Source organism: Cibotium barometz, chromosome 14, assembly GCF_041138505.1.
Source record: "Cibotium barometz isolate CiBa-2024 chromosome 14, ASM4113850v1, whole genome shotgun sequence".
Classification (NCBI taxonomy): Eukaryota; Viridiplantae; Streptophyta; class Polypodiopsida; order Cyatheales; family Cibotiaceae; genus Cibotium; species Cibotium barometz.
This window is the reverse complement of record NC_141059.1, coordinates 36,910,040-36,917,430: the sequence shown is the minus strand read 5'-3', so window position 1 is coordinate 36,917,430 and position 7,391 is coordinate 36,910,040. Positions and strand designations below refer to the sequence as shown.

General features: G+C 45.5%; 1 non-coding gene across 1 annotated transcript; it reads right to left on the bottom strand.

Annotated features, from left to right (window-relative positions):
• Positions 1-5,951: 5,951 nt before the first annotated feature.
• On the bottom strand, positions 5,952-6,023 carry TRNAM-CAU (transfer RNA methionine (anticodon CAU)). Its single transcript has one exon. It is a non-coding gene; the product is annotated as a tRNA-Met (tRNA).
• Between the last annotated feature and the right edge of the window lie 1,368 nt (positions 6,024-7,391).

Below are 7,391 nucleotides of genomic sequence, written 5' to 3'. Positions count from 1 at the left end.
TCGTGGGTGCCTAAGTGTCACGGGCCCCAGGATTGGGGTCTCGGACATCAGGCCGCAATGCGTCCCATCATGCCAATATATGATATATCTCGGCTCCATCGACCGTTGAGCGCATCGTAGCGCGATATAACCTCGTCGGGTCACACCCTTCTCATGTATCCCCAGCCCAGCTCCATGGCCTTGTGGTCTTGGGTCATTCCATCCATCACGAATTCATGATCCAACCGGCCCGGCCTCATCGGTCCATCGGCTCGGCTTTGCCGTTCCCACCATTTTTCCTTCTGCCGGTTCCATTTCCGCTTCAGCACAATGGCCGTCAAGGTGGGGAGGGTATCCCCCGGGGCACATGGCACCTAGTAACCCCCTCGGCAACCCGGAAGGCCTAATGTGCCTACCCAGTGTGTGAGTGCGTTCTAGTGTGCCTAGATATGGGTCCATGTTTCGCCGCTCCTTACACTTCCTCCCCATATAGATGCATGATATTCGGCATGGTCAAGCATACCCCCAAAACCCGATGGGTCTCGGGTTGGTTTCCTGACCTCACATACACCCCCCCTTTATGGAATTGACGTCCTCGTCAATTAATTTTCAAACTAGGAGTGAGTGCCTTTGTATCATGTTTATTTCAATCTCCAACAAGTGCCTACGTGCAACTAAGAAATAAGAAAGCGGGAGGTCTTAACCTTGCTTCATAGCCATGAGCAAAGTCAGTGTCTAACCCATTACAACTGTGCATATTTTTGGATTTTTATCTATCTTTTTGGCCCGGACTTCAAGCCCCTGCTCGAAAGTCCCCCAAATCCCCAGTGTGCGAGGTACCAAACTGCTGTGTTGGTACCTGTGACCTTCTTGTGTAATACTGGTTGCACGGCCACTCTGATATGACCACTATGTTGGGTCCTTCTATTGATATGATATATGAATGGGGGATATTGGTGCCATGATTGGACTCACCCTCACACCCGAATGATGATACCTCTTGCCAGCTTTACTTGCTCGGCTGCCGACCTTCTGTCGACCCACATGATGATATAGATGATGAGGTTATTGGTGACGTCTTTGGTCTTACCCTCACCCGCATATCAATGGCAAGAATGGCTTTTGCTTCCCAGTAGCTTCCGCCAACTCCATTTACCTTGCCAGCTTTACTTGCCCGGCTTCCGACCTCTTGTCGACCCATAATATGATGTAGCAGGAGTTTCAAGTCGCCCTATTCCTTCGACTCTTCGATCAGGTTCATTCACATTCCCATCGGATTGCATATTCATATGGATAGGATGCTGCACTCAGCTAACAAGGGGTTCAAGCCCCTTCCATAGGTTCTTTGCATATGATATGGGGGTTTAAGCCCCTTGGATGCTGCCAACAGTTGACAGGGGGTTCAAGCCCCTTTGATAAATTCTCCACGTGATATGGGGTTTCAAGCCCCTTGGACATAATTGCGTTTGAAATGGGGGTTTAAGCCCCTTGCATATGATGTCACATCCTTGTGTGCAGCTTCATTATCTTTCATATTCATCTGATACCTTCTTCAATCCCGCTCGAGATATATATATATATATATATATGGATGTATATATTCCCAAATGATTCGGCTTGGTGGCTTTGCATTCATTGCTCTTATATGTTATATGATATATATGAGAGTACCATGCCGACACAACGGTCCCATACCCGTTGCATCAATCTTCAAAAGATTAGCTTCCAGTCCCATAACCGGTCGCTTTAATGCATACATGGCCCCTTTGTTTGCTTCATTGATATCTATATGCATATGCTTCATGATTCCACCTTTGTTTGACCTTGTAGGTTCCATTCACACGTTTTCTTCTAGGAGGAGTACCTTCCGTGCCCCTCACGCTATAGTATGCTGGTGTCAACAGTCACATGCAAACTTCATCCATGCGTCTACACAAGAACAAGCCTTCGCCACACGAAGGGTTCTTTGTACTTGCCTCATGATGCTAGTCTCCAGCTTCACAACTATAAGCCTTCTCCTCTAAGGGCACTTCGGTCTTGCATCATGTCACTTTCAACCTAATACATTTGCATCCTTGTAGCTTCACAGCTATTCATTACGGCCAATGACCTGATTCAAGTTGATTCGGCTTCTCACTCCGTTTCTTCTTGGCACTTGTATTGCCATCTATTCCACATGCTGATTTTGCTCAATTCCCATATGTTCATGCATTCAAAATTCCACATACCCATTAGTTCATATCAATATGTATATTCAAAAGATGTGCCTCTCAGATCATACCGTTCGGTTAATTCCACATGATTGTCTTGATTCCCCTGACAAATGATCTTATTGTGGCGTTTCCAGCCCGCAACCACGAAGTCGGTTGCTGCTGCTGCTGCTGGTCTGTAATGTGCCACTATATCTGGATTACCTACCTTTGGCATTTTCTTCAAAGCTTCACCTTCCATGGTGATTATCTTACGTGAGGTCCTGAGCCCGCTGTTCTTTTGACTCGAAGTGCTGTCAGCCCCACCAGGATCGAGTTTCATGTATCTCTGATTCTTTACATATGAATGATATGGGCCTCTATTAGAAATTGGCCCTTGCTAACAACTCAGTTGGACTTGCACCTTGATACCTTCCCTTGTATCCAAACCAATCATTCCACATGCCAAATAGCTCACTGATCAACTATGGATTTTTCCAAAACAGACTGCATATCTACATTCTACTCGAAAAAGTGATCACTTTTCATATATAGCATGTCTTCAAATTCCATCGTTTGGGCCTTCGTCTGGAGCTACAGCTTCCATATCTGCAGCCCGGGTCCTCGGCGGTCTCGACCAAGCATGCCATCCAATACCTCGCGTCCACATGCTCGTGAAAGGTATATGTAATCATGGGCAAATTCCATCATCTTGATGCTCAAAAATGCATTTTTTCCGTCGGCTCTGTGGCCATCACAGTCCTGCTCAAATTGCCATTTTTGCCGTTTTTATGATTTCTTGCCATCCTGGCATCACACGCCCCCATGTGGGCTTCCCAATGATCTTTGCACTGATACCAAGTGTCACGAGCCCCAGGATCGGGGTCCCGGACATCGGGCTGCAATGCGTCCCATCATGCCAACTCGGCTCCATCGACCGTTGAGCACGTCATAACGCGATATAACCTTGTCGGGTCACACCCTTCTCATGTATCCCCGGCCTGGCTCCATGGCCTTGTGGTCTCGGGTCATTCCATCCATCTCGAATCCATGAGCCAACTGGCCCGGCCTCATCGGCCCGTAAGCTCGACGTGGCTCGCCATCCTGCGAGACGGCTCCGCCGTTTCCACCGTTTTTTCTTCCATCAGTTCTATTTTCACTTCGGCACGATCGCCATCAAGGTGGGGAGGGCATCCCCTAGGGCACATGACACCTAGTAACCCCCTCGGCAACCCGGGAGGCCTAATGTGCCTACCCGGTGCGTGAGTGCGTTCTAGTGTGCCTAGATATGGGTCCATGTTTCGCCGCTCCTTACACTTCCTCCCCATATAGATGCATGATATTCGGCGTGGTCAAGCATACCCCCAAAGCCCCACGGGTCTCGGGTTGGTTTCCCAACCTCACACTAAATACCTAAGAAGGCCGACGTACCGACTAACACGTGTCTTGAAATCTGCATTAAAATTAAATGCATAGAAAATGTTATATTTATTCCAATTTCCCGCCATAAACCGCACAAGCAACACCGTGCGGTGCTTACATTGGTGGCGCAGTCGATCCCTCTTCACATTTCTGTCATTCCTTTCGTTGTCTATCGTGATCCATCCTTGCAAGACCTCTTCGCAGATAGGATTGGGATATGGCGTATCGTAGCTACAACTACTCTTTCTCCTCTGATGATGAAGATGAGGTTTTCTTACGAGCGTAGCTTCAACTTGCGCCAATCTACAAGCCCACCTCTCGCAGTTCTCGCGCCATAACTACTGCATAGAGTGCGAGAGAGACTTCAGAGACGTCAATGCCCAAACGCCGACATCAAGTGCCCGGCTTCGACTCCGCCTCGGCCCTTACAAAGCATGTAGATTCAGGTCCCCTCCCTTCCTCCTTGATGTATGCATAAGCGTTAGAGTTTTGTAGGGTTTAGTATGTGCTCTTTCTTTGTTAGGGTTCCTGTGCTAACTAGGACCTGCTAGTAGCCATGTGCAAGCTCTTCTGTGCATGGCTGCCAGTTGTGGGAGCATGCATTATTGACGCACAATCAGCAGATCTGTTTTCGCATGTAGAATACTTTCCCGGGAATTCTGATGTGGCACAAATCTGGCGGTCCTCCAGTCACTCTTTCCAGCTGCAGTTCCAAACTGTTGCTCCCTCTTTCTCCACCCTCCCAGTTGCCTTTGCAAGCTGCAGTTGCAGAGTGTTGCTGTCTCTCCCCCCTCCCGGCGTCAGGGAAAGGATGAGGACCATATAATGGCTATCTTGTCAGTCTTCCCCTTTACAGAGTTTGGATCGCCACTGCTTTTTTCAGATGGGAGAAGCTTCTTCCCTCTTATTGTGCTCCTTGGTCAGTGGAAGTTTCATAGCCACGGTTAAATTGGCCTGTCTTCCTCCAAAGAAGAGATGCATCAGCGACTTTGGAATCCATTCTGGCATTGCCAATCTGTAATTTGGTGATTTCAATTTACATTCCCGGTGCTAACAAGCGTCTGGGCTGTCTTGAAATATGCCTTGAAGTACTGATGCAATGCTGACATGGGTATCTGCCTCAGGAGGACCATGACATCAGTCAACCTAGTCAGCCATTTGCTTTTTAAATGGGTTGCTGTTGCCGTGGCTCCCTGTTGAGCAGCCTCCTGGTGACCATTTCTCTAACCAGTGTTAAGTGTTTCGTAAGGTTCTCATATGGGCGGGCCTCTGAAATAGAGGCTTGCATTTGTGAGAAAAGGTTTGTTGTCTACATGAATTCATCAATTGATATAAAGAGGAATGGTTGCATGAGGCTTCAAAGATGCTTGCAGGGTTTTTAAATGAATGTGAATCTTGTTTTGGTTGCTGCAGATTGAGGTAAGAAACTGCATCAACATAACCAACAAGCAGATAGTGCAGTGTGTTAGAAGGTGGGAAGAGAGGTCTGCAAGCCCCAACCTCTCGACGTTGGCACGCATAGCCTGGCAGCATCCGTGGCGGGCCTGATGGCCTTTGTTGATATCTTGCTTGTTCTTGCTACGTCTTGACCCGAACTTCATACTCCAAGGAATGTTTTTTACAGGGATGATGATCTGATGACTTCGAACAAATGTTATGTCTGCCCCATGTGCAACTGGGGATTTCTCAGGCTACTGAGCCTAAACGAGCACCTTAACTCCAATTCCCATGAGCCTTCCGAGTTTAGATGTAGAAAATGCAGGAAGACGTTCAGAGGTTGGTTCCATTTACTTACACTTATGCTAGGCCGTCAAAGCAAGCAGTTGAAGTTTTAGGGTAAGGTAAGGGCCTGATGCGTGTGGTAGCTGTTCTGGTGATGCATATGTGCTGGGCCATGAATCATTCGTCTCATAGGGATTCGGAGGTGCTGAAGTAACCTAGTTACTTGGTAAGAGTGATGTATGCCATGAATCATGTGTTACGGTGATGTGTACAGGGGGAGTCACTTGCTACAGTGATGTGTATGCTGGGCGATGAATTATGGTGTTGTGCACACAAATAGTGATGTGTATGGGCTGGGCCGTAGATCATTTGTCAGAGTGATGTGCATGTGCTGGGGATGCTAGATGGGCTTCCCTTTCGTAGATAGATGGTGGACTTCCCTTTTGTAGATGCTTTTCGGTCCTGATTTTTTGATACTTATGCTTAATATATATTTGCATGGCTGGACTGAGTGGCTTTGTGAGCCCCATCTTGCATGCGAAGACTGTGGTTTTGAATCTTTTGATGTTGCTGACACGGAGTCCCGAGTCAGCAAAGTTAAAAAAACTCTGGAGTTTTGCAGAAAAAAAAAAGGCGGCTTATCAGAGCCAGGTTTCGATCCTGGGACCTGTGGGTTATGGGCCCACCACGCTTCCGCTGCGCCACTCTGATTTGTCGTCAGAAACTGGTAAGGTTTTGATATCATACTTATTTTGTTGGTGCAGAAGATGAAACCTGCATACGGTCAAAAGTTAAAATCTTCCATATGACGTATTAGCAAAAATAGGTGCAGCCCAAACACCCATTTCCATTTTTGACCTTACAAAAAAAACCTTAATAAACCTAACAAGATTTTGGTGCCTTGAACGAAGGATTGTACGCAATTAAATTAATCACAGAAACATTTTGGTGCCATATTATTAACAAATGTGTGAAATAACCGGCACTCAGTGTTCGTTTGCACCAGTTGAAACTTTAAAAGAGATGGGTGAAAATTTGACGTTGTCCTTTAAAAATCATTAAGTTTTTATATTTTTACTCGACAAATGCTTATGAATTTCAGTCTATGTCCATCGGAAACTGCATATGTGGACCTCATAATATGACAGGATGGTTGATTTATAGTTTTTTTTTTTTGGGTTGAACCTTGTCTCAAATTTTAGGCTTGAAACGTTGTAGTAAAGTAGTGCATAAGCTTTTCAAAAACGTCTCATAATATAAGTGCACTTTGAAACTCTTGTTCTACAACAAAATATATGCTATCATTTTTTTTCTTGATTGGTATTCGGCAAGTTGCCAATTTTTCATCGCCCGAACTCACTTAATTATCCGCCCATAGGCTATGCCATTGAGGAAGCATAAAGGGAGGTTTTGAACCCAGGACCTCTTGGTACCAGTCAAACACTTACACTACGTGAGCTATTACCTCATTGGTTATATTCTATCACTTTACATGCGTGTCACTTCTAAATCACCATGTAAAATGTTATATACAATGTGTACAAACACTAGTATGCATCAATGGTTTTGTGATAGTAATCATCAAATGGGTTTTGCTCTAATCCCTTCTAGAGTAAAACCTTTCTCCTATCATATTTCACTTATCTTGCCTATCCTTGCCTAGCTTCGTCTTTGCCCCCTTGCATGGAGACATCTATGTGCTTCATTTTTCTTTTAGTCCATTTTGTATGAGAATGTCTTTGAGGATGAATGTGGGGGGTGTTGTGTAAATGTTGATTAGTAAGAGTCCAAACATTGTTTAAAAAAATCAAGAACACACATACGAGTGAAGTCGAGCTTCTTGATTGTTATTGTTTGCAAACCAATCACTATCGGTTTGTCAAGGATTGGTTGCCTTTGCGTACATAAATGTGATTAGTTTCTCAATAGTGAACTAGTCTTGCGTCTATCATGTGAGGTTTTTTGAGAATCATCGTGTATGGCCTTTGAAAATCCATCTACATAATTGTGTGGTGGAAGCTTAATCCAAAGGTCTTGATTTTTACATCTTGTAGGATGCCTAAGGATTGGTCGTGTTCT